Source organism: Podarcis erhardii (genome assembly GCF_964252035.2).
Source record: "Podarcis erhardii genome assembly, chromosome: 3".
In the NCBI taxonomy this organism is placed as follows: Eukaryota; Metazoa; Chordata; class Lepidosauria; order Squamata; family Lacertidae; genus Podarcis; species Podarcis erhardii.
In genome coordinates this window covers 64,928,553-64,945,452 of record NC_138507.1, presented here as the reverse complement: position 1 = coordinate 64,945,452, position 16,900 = coordinate 64,928,553, and the positions used below count along the sequence as shown (strand labels likewise).

Here is a 16,900-nt window from a genome sequence, read left to right as displayed (position 1 = left end):
ATCTTTCACTTGGAAGCTATTTAACTTACAGTGGTACGTTGGGTTACAAACACTTCAGGTTACGGACTCCGCTAACCCGGAAGTAGTACCTCAGGGATAAGAACTTTACCTCAGGATGAGAACAGAAATCACGAGGCGGCAGCGAGAGGCCCCATTAGCTAAAGTGGTACCTCAGGTTAAGAACGGTTTCAGGTTAAGAACGGACCTCCAGAATGAATTAAGTTTGTAACCTGAGGTACCACTGTAGTTATAAACATATATAGAGCTGCTCCAAACTCTTACCTAGAAGCAAACCCATCCACAAGCAATTGCCCTTGTCCTCAGCTTTATCGTGCCCTGAAAAAGAGACCCAAGGAAGATCTTTGGTGTCTTCCCCTTTAGAATTGGCCTGCTGGCAGCAACCTGTTGTCATTCACAGCCTCCAACTAAACACCTGCCGAAGACAGATGTCTTGTATTACCCTGACTAATGGGATTTTCAAATATTACCTGCTGTAGCTGTGTGGATCAGTGCACAGTAGGCGAAAATGAGCCTTATTGTTCCTAAGATGAATCCTCTAATGCTAAGATTTCCTCTTTCATCCAGTGCCCACACTGATGGGCCTTTAGCTGTCGCTGGGTTTCTGCCCTCTTCATAGCGGGTGAGCACAGTAATGGGGTTAGTGGAGGCTGTAGCATTTCCTCATTCCAAGGTGTGTTGCCTGTTACATCTTGTTCTTGAGAGAACTGCTTAGCTTTAAAGCAATAAGATGTCCTGTTCTGGTATACCCAGAATCTCAGAATATTTGCACCAGAAAGCAGCAGAATGGGAAAATGATTTGCTTCTTTACATTTGTTAGCTGGAATCATTTTCATCAGCAAATCTTTGGGGCAGAGAATGTCACTTTATATATGTGTGTCCAGTGTCTACTATGATACAAATTGGTCCTTAAATTAGCTGGCCTTTGAGATGCCTTTTATAATACAAATATTAAATAATAATAGGATTTTTACAATGAAGAGGGAACTCCATCTACATTAATGTTTGCTTCCCAAGTAGCAAATAACAGAATCCGGCTGATCAATCCTAATAGGGTCTCCGTTGATTTAGAAAGCTGAATTATACTTGGCAATTGTTTATAGGCATGGGGCAAAGCATTGATTTTGTTTTGTTTTGTTTAATTGGGTTATTTCTTTTTCCTTTTATTTGCTTCTCCTCTTCTGGATAAATTTGTCTGCATTTATTCTCTTCTGTCTTACTTTTTATCGAGGTCTCTTACTACAGCATCACAGGGTCACATTCCCTGCCTGTGCTCTGTCTCCTCCCTCCCCAACAGGCCGTTCCAACTGTGGTTTTCACATGATCACTATTTGGAACTGGTGGCTCAGGTAGCAACTGTTTCAAAAGACATGAAAGATGTGTTCATCGCTGCTCAAAATTATCAGCGGAGTTATAGCACCTGTGCTTTCAAACCTGTGAAAGGAATGTGAGCACAAGGGAAACACCAGAACTGCTGTATTGTGGTTGGGCAGTATAAAATCCCCCTCCCTACGTATCACAGTCCCAATCTTGATCAGAACTCATATATGACCATCTTTCTTTCTTCTTTGCAAAGAACAGATATATTAAATGGATTCACACGTTTCACTATTATCTCGTTTGTCCATAAGGCCCACTGAATGTAGTGGTGCTTATTTTGATATTAATTAAGTTCAGGTTTACACTGATTTTTTTTTTTTTAAATCTGCCTAATGGGAAGAGCAATGGTGGGAATGGCACAATTTCAGCTGACGTGAGCAGGGCATGGGGTGTAGCCACTTTGAAGGGGCCCTGAGCAAGGTACCCTTCACTCCTCAGTATTGTCCAGATGGTCCCCACAAACTTACCAGTGGATGATGAACAGCAATGGAGACACTTGGTCATATATAGCCCTCCTCTCTAAATAGATGAACTGAGCTAGGTGGTTGTAGCTGTCAAGGACAAGAGCCATTCTGGGGAATTTAAGACAGTATCTGCAGTTGCCTTGCCCATTGTGTCTCTTCAAGGTGCTAGTTTCTAAAAATAGAAAAGAAATGTTTTTATTCCCTTTTATTTTATAGAAGGAGGCCACCATCAGCATTCAGAGCCTTAAGTCAGGTGCAGATCCTGGGTTTGGACCCAACATGAATTTAGGAGCACTTTAGTAAGTTACAAGCAGCACTGAAATGGGAAGTATGCCATGGGTCGCACTTCTTGTTTTATTTTTTTATGCTGCTTCTCCTGCGATTTTGAAGGGAGGAAGAAAAGGAGTTTATATATTTCTCCCATGGGCAGATGGAGTTGCTGACCTCTGGGTTATGGAGGGGGAAGATATTTCATTCAGTCTGCATTTAAAGTTGAATCTACTTAATTTGCACTTTCCGAGGCAATAGGAGAACCAAACGCAGCCATCGTTCAAACGTGCACCTCTCTGAAATTTTGCAGTGCGGTTCTCCAGCTAAGTAATGTGTTACCAAAATGCATCTACGGGAGTAAAATGTCCCTGCAAGTGAATATATTAGTGAGAACAGCACAGAGAAATGTGTTATTTTGGGGAAAATTGCTTTGCAAAAAATAAAATAAAATAAATGTGTCCATTAGGCATAACTTGTGTATGTTAGGAGAAATTTGCATTCAAACGCTAATGCATTTTTATGAGGGTTTTGTCTTTTAAATCACAAACTGATGTGCAAGGTGAGGAGAACTGAACTGATTGGAAATCCCTATTATGGGATGGGAGAAGCAGCAACCTCCCCCCAAAGTATAGGGTGTTACATGGCCTAAAGCAGTACTTTTACATTTCATACACACCAGGATGACCAAGTATTTATGTCTAGTCCTGTCCTTGTATGGAAATATGTCCTTGCCTAGGATTGTAACAGGTAGACAGAAATGCTTTTAATTTGATATAATGAAGATTTCCGATTGTGGTTCATTAGTTTAACCTTCACCAACCTGGTGTATTCCCTGCCCTCGCCCCTAATATTTTGGACTACTGCTAGCTAGAGCTGAAGGGAATTATCCTGTGAACTGCCCTGAGATCTTTGGATGAAGGGCGGTATATAAATTTAAACAACAACAACAACAAATAGTAGTAGTAGTAGTAGTAATAATAATAATAATAGCATTCAAAACATCTGGAGGGTGCTGGAGCTGCCAACTTTTTCTTTTTAGCAGTTCGTCTGTCCTTTACAAACAGCCTGACACAGATATTTCTCAAGTGAAGCTTTCCCTCAGAAAACATTTCATTGGCTTCATTTTTGCATGTCTGCCTGCTGTTAAAACGACAGGAGCAGGAGCAGGGGCAGTGAGAGAAACATAAGAAATGCTGGCAGTCCTCCAGTGCGCTGCAGTTCTTCAGAGCCAGAAAGTGTAGCTAATGCACACAAATAGCTTTTAAGTGCATGCGTTGCTCCATTAGGCCCAGACCATGTTAAGCTGGGTCAAATGGAGTGAATGACTGTCAGCCTGCTAAAATGCTTGATAATGCTTTGCATTGGGTGGTGCAAGTCCAGGAGAAGCAGACATGAAGATATCATGCTGGAGCCGTTGCTGAATCTCACCTATGCAGTGGAAGCTCAGGTTGCGAACATGATCCATTTGGGAGGCATGTTCGCAACCCACAGCGTTCACAACCTTCAGCGCCGCGCCTGCGCACGCGTGGGTTGCAATTTGGCACTTCTGTGCATGCACAAAGCGTGATTTAGTGCTTCTGCGCATGCCCAAGCTCCGAAACCCGGAAGTACAAACGCACAACCTGAAGCGTCTGTTACCCGAGGTATGACTGTAGTTGATTTACACAATACAGGGGACCTGGTTTGCGAATAGTCCTGTTTACGAACTATTCAGTTTATGAACTCCGCAAAACTGGAAGTAGTGTTCTGGTTCACGAACTTTACCTCAGTATAAGAACAGAAGCCGAATGGTGGAAGGGAACCGGCGGTGGGAGGTCTCATTAGGGAAAGCGTGCATCGGTTTAAGAACAGTTTCAGTTTAAGAACAGTTTTGGTTTAAGAACAGACTTCCGGAACAGATTAAGTTCATAAACCGAGGTACCACTGTAAAAACCTTCCACCATCCAGATTGAATTTTGTATTCCCCTCCCGCATATTCAGTTTCTCTTTAAAGAAGAAACAACAGTGGCCCTTCACTCGCTCCTACCACACACTTTTGAACACTGTCTTTATTTATTCATTTATTTATTTTAAAATGCCAGAAATAATGCCCTACTGAGTCTATAAACTCATTCTTCACATCTCTCATCCACTTCTGAAAGATTAGCTACTTCTTTTCAGTGACAAGCAAGCTTGTGTTTTTAAAGAAGAAATGAAGATGAATTTGGAGTGCAATTTCCTTCTCAATCTGATGGGCTGAGGGGGGGGGGGTCAAAGGGTCTACAAGACAGGGGGAAATCCACTGACAGGCTTTACAAATGTATTGAGTGCACAACAAAAGCAAATTTTGCATAGGAACATAATTGCCAGCTCTTAACATCTGCCCATTATTATCTGGTTTTTCAAACGGATATGATAAACCAAGGACTTGGCTGCTCTTTGTTATTAAAGCATTTATTGCAACCTCATTTACCAAATGGCTTTGGGAATTCCAAAATATTCAGATAATCACAAGTCTGAGTAAGCAGGAGGACTGGGGCCAAACTACAGGGGTTGTTGTTTTTTGTTTTAAATGCAAATAGCATCATTTGGGTGGGTGGGTGATAATTGAAGGTATCAAAGCAGACATAGATAGGAATTTAATCCCTTCATCCCTAAACTCCTCTCCTGAAGGTAGCATTTCATTTGAATTTCCTCCACTGGAGCCAATGGGAGATTTACTCCCAAAGCAAATATTAGCTTCAGAAGAAGATTTTCTTCAGGATCTCAACAGGAATGGAAAGGGTTAAATTACCCCCAAACCCTTTCTGGTTAATTAGTAGCCCTTCCAGCTGATGAAACTTGCATTAAAACCTGTTGCTAGATGCAAAGAGGGATTTACTATTATTTTATTTATTTACTTCGACACTTTGTATACCACTGAATCACAGTTGTCTCTAAGCAGTGTACAGGAGACCCAGCACAATAAGACTAAAACGAGTTAAAACTATAAGATCAGAATTCAATTTAAAAGCGTGCTTGAAAACCACCACCACCACCAACTGCTAGTAAGAAATGACATGATAGATGATTTCTTGAGAGAAGCGGTTATCTCATTCTCTCATAATTCCTGAACTCAGGAATATCCAGTGAAGCTGGATTTTGGAAAATTCAGGACATATGAAAGAAAGTTCTTCTCTATGCAGCACATGGTTAAATTATGAAACTTGCTCCCACAAGAGGCAGTGAAGGCCACCAAATTGGATAGCTTTAAAGAGGATTAGACAAATTCATGGAAGACAAGGCTATCAATGTCTGCTAGTCATGCTGGCTATGTTCTCCTTCTACCGACAGAGGCATGGTGCCTCTGAATACCAGTTGCTGTGAGATGCAGGAGGGCAGAGTGCTATTGCAGCTCACAGACAGATTGCCTACTGTGAAAACAGGATGCTGGAATACATGGGCCATTGACCTGATTCAACAATTTCATCTCACGTGCTTACGTTTTCAGTGAGCGACAGAGGTTCAACAGGGAGGGGTCCTGTCTGATTGCAACCAAAAGGGTTGCATGGGGGTTAAGTAGATATTAAGGGGCCTATTTGGTGGCATCTAACACATCTGCCTGAAAAATCTGGTGATAGAAATGTGTGACATGACCTCATTTCATGTAGGATTTCCTGACTCCCTGCAAACAGCAGCCAATGAAGCTGAGGGTAGGTTAGCAGGGTGTAGGAGAACACTGAAAGCAATTCTATCACATTTCTTTGAGTAGATGTTACTGGAGAGATGTGAAGTTAGATGCAATTTGTACAGCCATTCATTCCCTCTAATAAGTAGCTCAGCCCTAAAGAGAACCTAATCATTAATAGGTAGCCTGTAACTCTGGGCTTCAAATTGATTTTGTCCCATTGACTTCCACAATACAAAATAAATTTAAATCTCAACCTTCTGGATTGTACTGTAGATACTCTGGGCCTACTAAGCCTCAGTTAACCAAGGTTCTGGTCACTGAGATGTACCCACATAGCTCTAGGATGACTGCTCTGAGGTAAGTTAATCTTCATTAATTTTATTTTACTTCTTTAAGCATCATATACTATTTGGATTCTAAAATTTGTAATGTGCTCCTGTTTTGGCATCCAACATTGCAATTCACATCTCTTTCCATTTTGAAACATTAGGGAACCAGTGTCTAAAAAGAGCAAAATTATATCAAGCACAAGCTCCTACTTCAGGTCAGGATAATTTACACAGCAGTTCTCCACACACTGATCTACATAATCCAGCCTGGGTTACATGGCCAGTGATTTCGGGTTGTCTTGCATATTAATTGGAATGCAAATTAATCACTGTAATCCTATTGAAGCTAACAGAAAATAATGTGGCTTATGACAGCTTTTGTCTCAGGAACTGAGGCTGGATCAACTCTTCCTTTAATTTTGGACTGACAGAGAAAAGAGAACAACACAGAGGATGGTATTCAACTGAATTTTACTCAGAGTAGACCTGTTGAAATTAAAGGACCTAATTTAGCCATGGTCATTTCATTGGGTCTACTCTGAGTAAAATCTCATTGAACACCACCCATTCTTTGCTGCAGAAGTTTATTTGTATGATCCAAGACCATTAGCAAGACTCTGCACATGGTACAAAACTACTAATGAAACTTCAAGGATTATTTTTATCTGCCCTCCTCTTTTCTTATTACTGCAGCACATTTTATTCATTTATTGTTCATTATAGACAATGAAATCCTTTATTGCTAGTGTCACTGAGCCATAGAGAAATATCATGTATTAGTTTTCTCTATGCTCCAAGAATATATTTTGATAGCTTAATCAGAGAGAAAAGAAATCTATGAGTTCAGAGCAACACTTATGTTCACAATTTTTTAAAAAAACAAATCTTGGTGTTTCTTTTGCTAGCAGCATCCACAATATTAGAAGAGGTCTCTGCAAATAATGTTAACCATGGCCTTTATTTTATTCTTTTTATTCAAAGAAGCATAAATAATAAATGACATAGTCATGGATTTCCTGCCACTCAGAAAGCTAATGCTGTTGGGTCAGTTCAGGTAGCAGAAGGCGAAGGGGCTAACTACATATTTTGCACAAATGCATTGTTAGAGAGGTACCATAGATCAGTCTTTTCCAACCTAGTGGCCTCCAGAAGTTTTGGACTAGAACTCCCATCTATAAATACCGTTCCCTGTTCTGATAGCTTTCTACTTGGATTACTGCAGTCGGGTTGCCTTTCAAGGCCATTTGGAAGGTTCAGTCAGTGCAGTATGCGGCACTGCCACAGTCCCCTTTCCATCCATCACACCAGTCTTAAAAGTGCTTTATTGGTTACCTTAATTCTACCTTAGATCACCCGATAAATTCATTGGCCTGGAAGCAAAGGAAGGTCTTGATGTGGTGCCCAAAACATGGCGATGTCAACACTAGGCAGACTTCCCTAGGGAGAGCATTCCACAATTGAGGGAGCACTACAAAGGTTTTCTCTTGTGGCCACTCTCTGCATCTCTACCACAAGGGTCACTTGGAGGTGGGCCTTCAAAAATATGAGAGGGTTCGTACTGGGAGACATATTAGGGTTCCATGCTTTATAAAGTTTTACAGGTCAAAACCAGCATCTTGAATTCATTTGGTGATGAGTTCCAGAGCTTTGGGGCCACCACAGAACAGGTCTTTTGCAGATACAGTGGTGCCCCGCAAGACGAATGCCTCGCTAAACGAAAAACCCGCAAGATGAAAGGGTTTTCCGATTTTTAGCGGCTTCGCAAGACGAATTTCCCTATGGGCTTGCTTCGCAAAACGAAAGCCCATAGGGAAATCTCCGGGGACAGCGGGGAACCCTCCTCCCACCGCAAGCCCCGGGAAGAGAGGAGAAGCTGCGCGCCTTCCCCTCTGTTCCCGGACCTGTCCTGAAGGCTTGCGGTGGGAGGTCCGGGAACAGAGGAGAAGGCGCGCAGCTTCTCCTCTCTTCCCGGGGCTTGCGGTGGGAGGAGGGTTTTTCCTCCCCACCGCCAACATTCAGAAGGCTGTTCTGAAGGCTGGCGGTGGGAAGAAAAGCCCTTCTCCCGCCTCCAGCCTTCAGAAGAGTTCCCCGCAGGGCTCCCCAAGCTGTGAATGTCTGCCGCGCGCGAGGGGCGCTCTGCTTAAGAGCGCCCCTCGTGCGGGGCAGCAGGCTGCTATCCGCAGCTTGGAGAGCCCTGTGGGGAAGTCCGGCAGGGCTCCCCAAGCTGCAGATGTCTGCCCCACCCGAGGGGCGCTCTGCTTAAGAGCGCCCCTCGTGCGGGGCAGCAGGCTGCTATCCGCAGCTTGGAGAGCCCTGTGGGGAAGTCCGGCAGGGCTCCCCAAGCTGCAGATGTCTGCCCCACCCGAGGGGTGCTCTGCTTAAGAGCGCCCCTCGTGCGGGGCAGCAGGCTGCTATCCGCAGCTTGGAGAGCCCTGTGGGGAAGTCCGGCAGGGCTCCCCAAGCTGCAGATGTCTGCCCCGGGCGAGGGGCGCTCTGCTTCAGAGCGTCCCTCGCACCCGGCAGCAGGCTGCTATTCGCAGCCTAGGCAGCCCTGCAGGAACTCTTCTGAAGGCTGGCGGCGGGAGAAGGGCTTTTCTTCCCACCGTCAGCCTTCAGAAGGCTGTTCTGAAGCCTGGCGGTGGGGAGAAAAGTCCTCCCCCCCCCACCAGCCTTCAGAAGAGGTCCGGGGAAAGACTGTCCCCGGACCTGGTCTGAAGGCGGTCTCCCTAGGAACGCATTAATTGATTTTCAATGCATTCCTATGGGAAACCGTGCTTCGCAAGACGAAAAACTCGCAAGAAGAAAAAGCTTGCGGAACGAATTAATTTCGTCTTGCGAGGCACCACTGTACTTGTACTCAAAGTTTAGTTATGGGTAAATGGCTTTCTTCATACTATGTCAGAGAAGAACACTTTAAGCTGTAAATTTTCTCTGTGTACATCCATTGGGTTGACCACAAATGGAACTTGGCTCCCTGAATCTTAGCTTTCAGTTTCTTAAAATAAATATGAGTTTCTAGCTCTCATGATATGGAAAAAAATCCCAGAAGGAAGGTCTGGTGAAATTTGAAATGAGTTTAGCAGAACAACTCTTTTAAAAGTGCTTAGGAGTAGAGTATGGCTGCTTTGGCTCTCTGCATGACCCTGTTTCCCTTCATTTCTCAAGTATTTTTTAAATCATTGTGGAAAACTTTCTGGGAAATAAATTAATTAGGTAAGACATTAACATGAATGTAAAAGTGTGCATTTTGCTCTGCTTGCTGATATTCTGCTTCTTCTCACAAGATCTGAGTTTCTTTCTTCAGCAGAAACCCTTTTTTTATTTTGGCACAGAGCACACACAGCCCTTTATATGCTGAGTTGTAACATTACTGCTGCCATTTTATTGCTCAGTTGCCCTTTCAGGTTATGAACTAAACAAAACAGGAAAAGGTCTAATTAAAACTATTACAGTTTACATTGTCCTTCCAACTTGGGGGGGGGGGGAGAGAAAACTCTAGCTCAAAAAGCCAGTTAAGGTTATTCAAGTGCATCAGCCCTCATCAAAACAATTAAGAGACAGGAAATCAATAGTTAAGTCCTAAGCCTGCTTACCTCCATGATAATGTCTTTACTAAATTACTTCAGCCACATTCATTATATAGGCCTGCAAATGTGTTTCATTTCCTCAGTGGTCCATAGGAGCAAGGTTAAGTTTTTTCATTGGTTTTGATGATCCTTGTGTGACCGTTGTGATAATACTGGACATTTGGGGGGCTGAGTCACAGCACATTTAAAACCTATAGGAGTCTTCCCATTAACTTTGATTGTTTTTATGGCCAATTCATGAACATATGAACAGAAATGCCAAGGAAGGTGACCGCGAAGGGTATTTTCACACAGCCAAAATAGACTGGATTAAGTCAACATGAAGTCATATTTTATCCCATGAGTGTATTTGCTATGCCATAGCAAATATGACAAGTTAGCAATCAAACAGGAGACGGGTGTGCTATTGCCTCATATTTCCAAGGCCTGCCATCATTAGCCATACAGTTGGCAGCAGACTTAAGGCAGGGAAAAACGGGGAGCGCTTCATTACACAGTGGAGTGGTTCTCACTTCTAGACTCCTCTACACAATCATACACAACAGTGTGGAGAGATGTCAGTGTGAACCGAACTGGCAAACCATGTGTGTGATTGCAACTGCACTTTTCTCAACAACTTCAACCATGGAAATGGCTGCTGTGCTAGGACCACACACTGCACAATTGTTTAGAGAAATTTAGCAGTGTCAATGAATACAGAATCCGTTGCCTTAGAATACTGGGGAAACTGCCACCATCAGTTTTGAAGTACTAGATAATAAATACTCACAGGATAGTTAGGTCTACAGGAGAGATTCAGTTCATTTCAAGGTGAATTCGCATTTCCTGAAACAATGCACAAACTCAAAGGCAACTGTCATTGAAAATTCACATTTCTCTAAATATTGCAGTATGGTTCTGCAGCCAAACAAATGAGTAAAAAATGTGAGTATTAGGGGAAAGTGTGCACTAAATGCATATGTTTGGGAAAATAGCATAGAAGAAAATATGTTATATTAGGGAAATTTGCATACCAAAATGTGTATATTAGGAAAAATTCACACTAAAATGCTTGCGGAAATCCTTTACTTTCCCCCCTTGAAATGTGAAGTGAATTTACAATTAGAAAAGTGAGAAACTGAAAGAAACTGAAATTGGTAGATTCCCCCATCCCTACTGGTGGCCTACAAGACCTATCACTATCAGGGCATGTTCAAAGGCACCAAACCTCTAGCTGCTTTCATGTGAAGGTTGATTTCCACAGTGATGACTGCTTGGGAACTTGCCAGGCTAGATGAACCATTTTTCTGTCTGTTTCAATTTTCATCCAAACCAGAATTTGTCAATGTTATTTCACTTACATTTTCACCTCTACTTGCTGTAGGTCGTGGAACAAAATCTGCTCTGAACAAGACTTGAACTACATCCACTATAATGTTAATAGATACGTGTGTATACTCAGAGAAGTATTTCAATTTGTAATGTGAATGTGTGCAGTACCTTAGTTATCCCCATTTTCACATTCAGTTTTCCAGCTGGAAGATGGGTAGATAAATATGTAAATAGTTGTTTAGGACCCACGCATTGCATAGTTGCGAATGTACTTATTTTAAGAAAATACAGTAATTATGGACTTGGACCAATTTGGGACAAGGTTTTGGTGCATGGAAACAGAGTGACAGAAGTGTAGGAATGTGAGGGAAATGAATTTACATAATTCAACAACCTCCACCAATTCAGGGACATTTTACCCTAAATATTCCCACTAAGTATTTGTCCAAAACAATCAGGCACAGTTTCAATGCCACTTACCATTTTTATTATTTTAACTCTTAGCCAAAATTGGGATGATAACTGCCACCACTTTAGAGTCATCTAAGAATGTGCAGCACAAACTTGTGGGTTAAGAGCAGTGGGGGTGCTGGACAAATCAATGTGAATATTATAATCTAGGCGTCTGAATATTTAACTTTTTAGATCTGGTAGATTGAGAGAAAACAATAAAACTTTTAGAAAATTAGTTATCAGTTTATTTTTTAGTTTATTTTTAAAATTTGTTTGCTTATTTTGATTTTGATTTAATCAAAAGAACAAGCCCCCATCATGCTTCACTTTGTGTGCTTATCATACATTTGGCTCACCTCTTTCATGGAGGATAAGGCCATTCATGACTATTACTTATGATAGCTCTCTAATTCTTTCATTATCGGAGAGAGTCGGCCTCTGAATATCAGTGGCTGAGGAACCTGGGCACTCATATCCTGCTTGCAAGCTTCCCTTAGGTATCCTGGTGGCCATTGCAGGAACCCAATTCTGCACTAGATGGTCCTTTAGTCTGATCCAGAAGCCCTCTTCTATTTATATTCTCCTGCCTTGGCTGCTTAACATCAAATGTTGACCTGCTAGGAGACAAAATTTGTTGTAATACATTGATTATCTCTTACATTTTTGTTGAGTTAGAATTCCAACACTGACTACTTGTTTTAAGGGGGCGGGGCATCTTCTGCATTTTTCCTGATTATGTACAGTAGTTCCTGTGGGTATATATTCAGAATCACCCAAGATTTGCTGCCTCCTTGACACTACTACTATTGACACTCCTATTGTCCATGCTCAGATGAACTTCTAATTGCTGCTTTTTGCAAATCAGTGTTATCATCCTTGGTGACTCCATAAACTTGTTCAAAGCTTACCCTACTTTGTTACTCTATTAATAGATCAAGGTACTTTCACTGGCATCAACTTTTTGATGTTTATTCCCTAATCAGTAGTTTGACTTCCTGAAGCACCATCCTTTGACCCTTAGAGCCAAAGCCTATCTGTTTTTGCCATCTGTTCACTTTTGAGCTGCATTTCATCTCGCTTGGATCTTTTCCTTCTACATGAGGGGATGACAAGCACAACACCTGGACCCCTAAATCTTTCACTGTTGTAGATAAATCTTAGTAATCATCTTCAACCTGACATTCAACAAGAATCAACAAAAAATGGAAAAGGCATTTTTTTTTCATTTTGTTTTTCCAGTGACATGATCACAAGAAAATACCCCCCACCAACTTCATATTTGCCAAGACGAAAGCCATTGACAATGAGCAATAAAGAACTCTGAGGGGGGAAATATATATCTGGTTTTCTTGTTTTATGTTTTCTTGTTCTTGTTACATGATTAAATAATATTATTTTTCATTGAATATGTAATGGTTTTTAATATTCTTTATATATGAAATTATTCAACTGCTTTTATATATGCAATTGTTTTTTTATATAATAATAAATATTTCTATGAATGTTTAACTGAAAAACAGTTCTCGCAGTTTATAAGGTAAGCTACTATACTAGAGGAAGCCCTTAAAAATGAGCAGTTGGCAGCAAGGAGATGTGTTTGTATACCATAATGGGCACACTGGAACACCTACCTGTGAATAAAATTTTAATGAGGTAAGCTATCCAATGTGCCAGATGTCGTTGACCACAAATGAGTATTTTCTGTCTCATACTAAAATGGATGTTTTCTCTCAAGGCAATACAAGGAGTCTCAAGTCACAATTTTAATACCAGTACTTATTCTCTTTGGAATGCAGACACTCAGTTTTTTATACCTTTCTGAAAAAGCAAATGGAGATAGTTTATTGCAAGGTTTAGTATGAGTAACACACACTTAAAAAAGCTTCATTGTTTTAAAATAGTGGCAATTTAATATTTTACACTGCTTCCAGCTTTTTAAGCTTACTTTAAACTTTTAAACTGTTCAAATATCGACTCTTGCATAAGTAATTATGTATCAGGCCTTGCTGTGAAATAATTAGTGTTCCTTTAATCTATATATGACACAATTGTGATTCCCTAGGTCTACCAGGGCAATCGGAACACCTACTATCTATTTATCGTTACCTCTTAAAACAAATCCAGTTTGGGAGCCAAAGTGGTCCACCCAAAATTAAGAGAGCAAGTAGTTTCTGCCTATGTATTGAGGGGGTGGGGGTTCAAAGGTATGCAGAAGTTGCAAATTAAAATAATTTTTCTTCCCCCAAACTCCCAAAGCAGTCTGACCAAAAACGTAAGAGCCCTGCTGAAACAGTCCAAAGGCTATCGTGTCCAGCAACTGCTAGGAAATGCTTTTAGGGTACAGTCTTATGGTCAATGGAAGACTGTCCCAGAGCCATAGGATTTTGCAGAACTCCGCCCTGATTGGTGGAGATCTACCCTTGGAGGCTGCATGGAAAGAACTGCTGCCATTGTTCCTTCACAGTGGCTACTTCCAGAGGGGAGGCAGGGTGGGGTGGTGATATTGCAGAGGCAGATCAGGAATGGCTTTAGATCCAGTGAGTCCAATTTTGCTGTTCCCCTGAATCAGGGTAGAAAGCACATTGGCCCAGGGGCTTGCCTACTTATTTCCCTTCCTGTTAGGACCAATGCAAAGGAATTGTGGGAGGTGGGGAGACACTGATGGAAGGAAAATGGAAGGAAGGAAGGAAGGGTGGAAGGAAAACCCCCCTACAACACATTCTGTCTTAGAAGTATAAGTTTAGCAAAGCTTTGGATTTGAGATTTCATCTGCCTTCAAGTTGTCGCCATCTAGTAATGGTCTGTTGCTGAGACCATGGCAAGTGGGCATTTTATGGCCTGCTAGCCCACAAATATTTTGTCTGGAGTATGTACATGGAGGCTGATCAGTGATAATCTTGCACAAAATATTCCCTTTCCATTGCAAATCTGCCTGCCAAAGCTTCAGCAGAAACCTGTTGCATGAAACCAGCCTTTTAGCACTATACTGCAAGAAACTTATAATATGGTGTGTTATTCAATTTGATTTAAAGCCTTCTATCTTAAACCCTTGCAACAAACACACAGCTCTCCTAATTCTTCTTCTTGTTTTTTATTATTATTAAAAACACTTTAAACAATTTCAGCCATGAAAACATTAGATTGGAGAAGTTGGTTGAGAGTCTAACCTTTATTTCCGTAAGTTCCAAGCATTCTGGAGATGATCCCTGGGTAAATGCCATTCTGATTCTATTAAGGTTAAATTTCAAACAGACAGCAAAGGGCAAGACGAGAGCGGAAAGTAATTACAGAGAACAGTGCACATCTGCCTCCCAATGCCTGTTCAAAGTCACCAGCACCAGCACCAAATGGGTTGAAGCTGTGCTCAAGTCCATGAGTGTCGGGTCCTGTTAAACAACAATATAAGCCAGCTTTGAAAATGAAGAGCTGGGAGCACAGGAACATTAGAGTTCACATGTTAAAGAAAGAGTATTATTCTCTTCTTTGAAAAATAGATATTGTTAATTATATTATGGGTGCCTATATATTTTCAGAATCCAGACATGTATCATTTCAAATTGCTAGAAAGGTAATGAACGAAGAGCATTTTCATGCTTTGGAGAAACTCAAAATTGCAAGAGAGGGAATTAGTAGTAGTAAAAGTAGTAGTAGTACTACTAGTAGTATTATTACCAGTAGTACTATTAGTATTATCCATACAATGTCATGACAATGTCATGTGTTTGACAGGTGGTTTCCCTGCCCAGCTATCAAAGTTGGTCCATGGAGTGCAGTTAGATAAAGAGCTGGTCCCCAGAGCCAAAAATTTACCACACACTTGCTTTACAGGAATATAATTTGTAAATGTGACTGTTATGAAAATTATAAAGTCTAAGATATAAAATAAATGTTCATAAATGTACCAGGCAAACAAATACATAAATATATAAACCACAGGTCTGAAACAGTACAGGAAAATAATCCTGAAGCCATTTTGACTCCCAAATTGACCTCAAAGATTTCTCTGCAAGGAGGAAGGAAATGGGAAAACCTCCCCATTGCCTCTTTGCTCACAAATCCTGTCTTAAGGGCGTATCTGTGTATGAATAGGGTGAGCCTGTGACCTGGATTCAGGAACTGAGTATTTACCATCACAAACAAATAGCCAGACTGCTCAGGTAATGAAGTCAGTGACCATATCAGGTACCCTGGCAAACAGGATTTCTGCTGTAGACCACCTCCTTCTGTAATGTATGTATGATTTTTTTTTGGGGGGGGTTCCCCAGAATACACAACTGGGGGAGAAATGTTGTTGTCCAACAACATCTTAAGGACCCCAGGTTCTCCATCCCTGTAGATGGACAGCAGCCTTCCCAGGAAGCGAGTTGTCAACTCTGTTTCTTCACCACGGAACATTTTGCAATCTATATTCTCACTTTGTTCTTCTCCCTTCCTTCTCCCTTTGTTCTTCTCCCTTAATCTCCTCAGGCTCACAATTATACCATGCAGGGTGCTTAAAAACAAAACAAAAAACCCAACACATACATTTTATTGTTCAGACAGAACAGGTGCCTGACTATTACTGCCCTGTGTCTGTCACCTCCTGTTTAACCAGCAGGGGAAACAGTAAAACAGTAAAGGGCCGCGCTCTACAAAAAACAAGAAAGAACCTAATGGAACAAGGGGAAAGAGGTCTATTTGGAAATACCTGGTTAGCATAAAGGCACAATCAGAATGAACCCTGGCAATAAAATGCCACGAAAACGCTTCCCAATAAATCTTAATGAGAGATTTCCCAGGTGGTTTGCAGTCAGATTGCTGATTGTTACTTAATTAGTACAGGTGCTGTCTGCGTAGGGAAGCTGTAGAGGACAAACGGCTGCCAAGCAGACAACAAACTCAAAGGCAGGCAGTTCCAAATTGGAAACAAAATACGCTTGGCTGAGTGATAGGCTGCTGGAGAGAACCTAGCTGGTGGTGAAAAGAAGCAGTTGGAAATTTTGATATAAAAAGAAAAGCTTAAACCATTTTAGAAGCACTTTTTACCAGCTCTGTTTGGTGTGAGAGCTATGACCGGGAACTTGGCCACAGTAGTTCAGGCAATGGTGTGGCTTCTCTTACTATTTGTATGTCATTCCCTTAACAGTTTGTGATCAGATTACTTGAGAAATAGCCTTACCCCATCTATGCCCACTCAATCACTTTGATTTAAGGAGCAGGCACTGCTACAGATGCTGCATAATAATCGTTCTACATTTGTAAGGAATTGATATTTATTATGGCAGCATCCACACTTTTGAACTTCCTGCCTATTGACATCAGGCAAGCATCTTCACTGTGCTCTTTTAACCTCTTGCTTACAACATTTTTGTTTAGGCAAGCCTATCCTAACATGTAGAATGCTGGCATGTGTTTCAATCTGGTTTTTAGCTTATTGTTGATTTTTCGAATGTTTAAAAC

The 16,900-nt window shown here is 41.4% G+C and overlaps 1 long non-coding RNA gene across 2 annotated transcripts; it reads right to left on the bottom strand.

The window, feature by feature from the left end:
• Positions 1-11,707: 11,707 nt before the first annotated feature.
• Positions 11,708-14,830, bottom strand: LOC309338315. Of its 2 annotated transcripts, none has more exons than XR_014154866.1 (3): positions 14,629-14,830; positions 13,093-13,279; positions 11,708-12,078 (listed from the first exon to the last, which is right to left on the bottom strand). It is a non-coding gene; the product is annotated as an uncharacterized lncRNA (long non-coding RNA). The 2 variants fall into 2 exon arrangements; XR_014154867.1 differs by having other exon boundaries at positions 11,708-12,075.
• Positions 14,831-16,900: the final 2,070 nt, after the last annotated feature.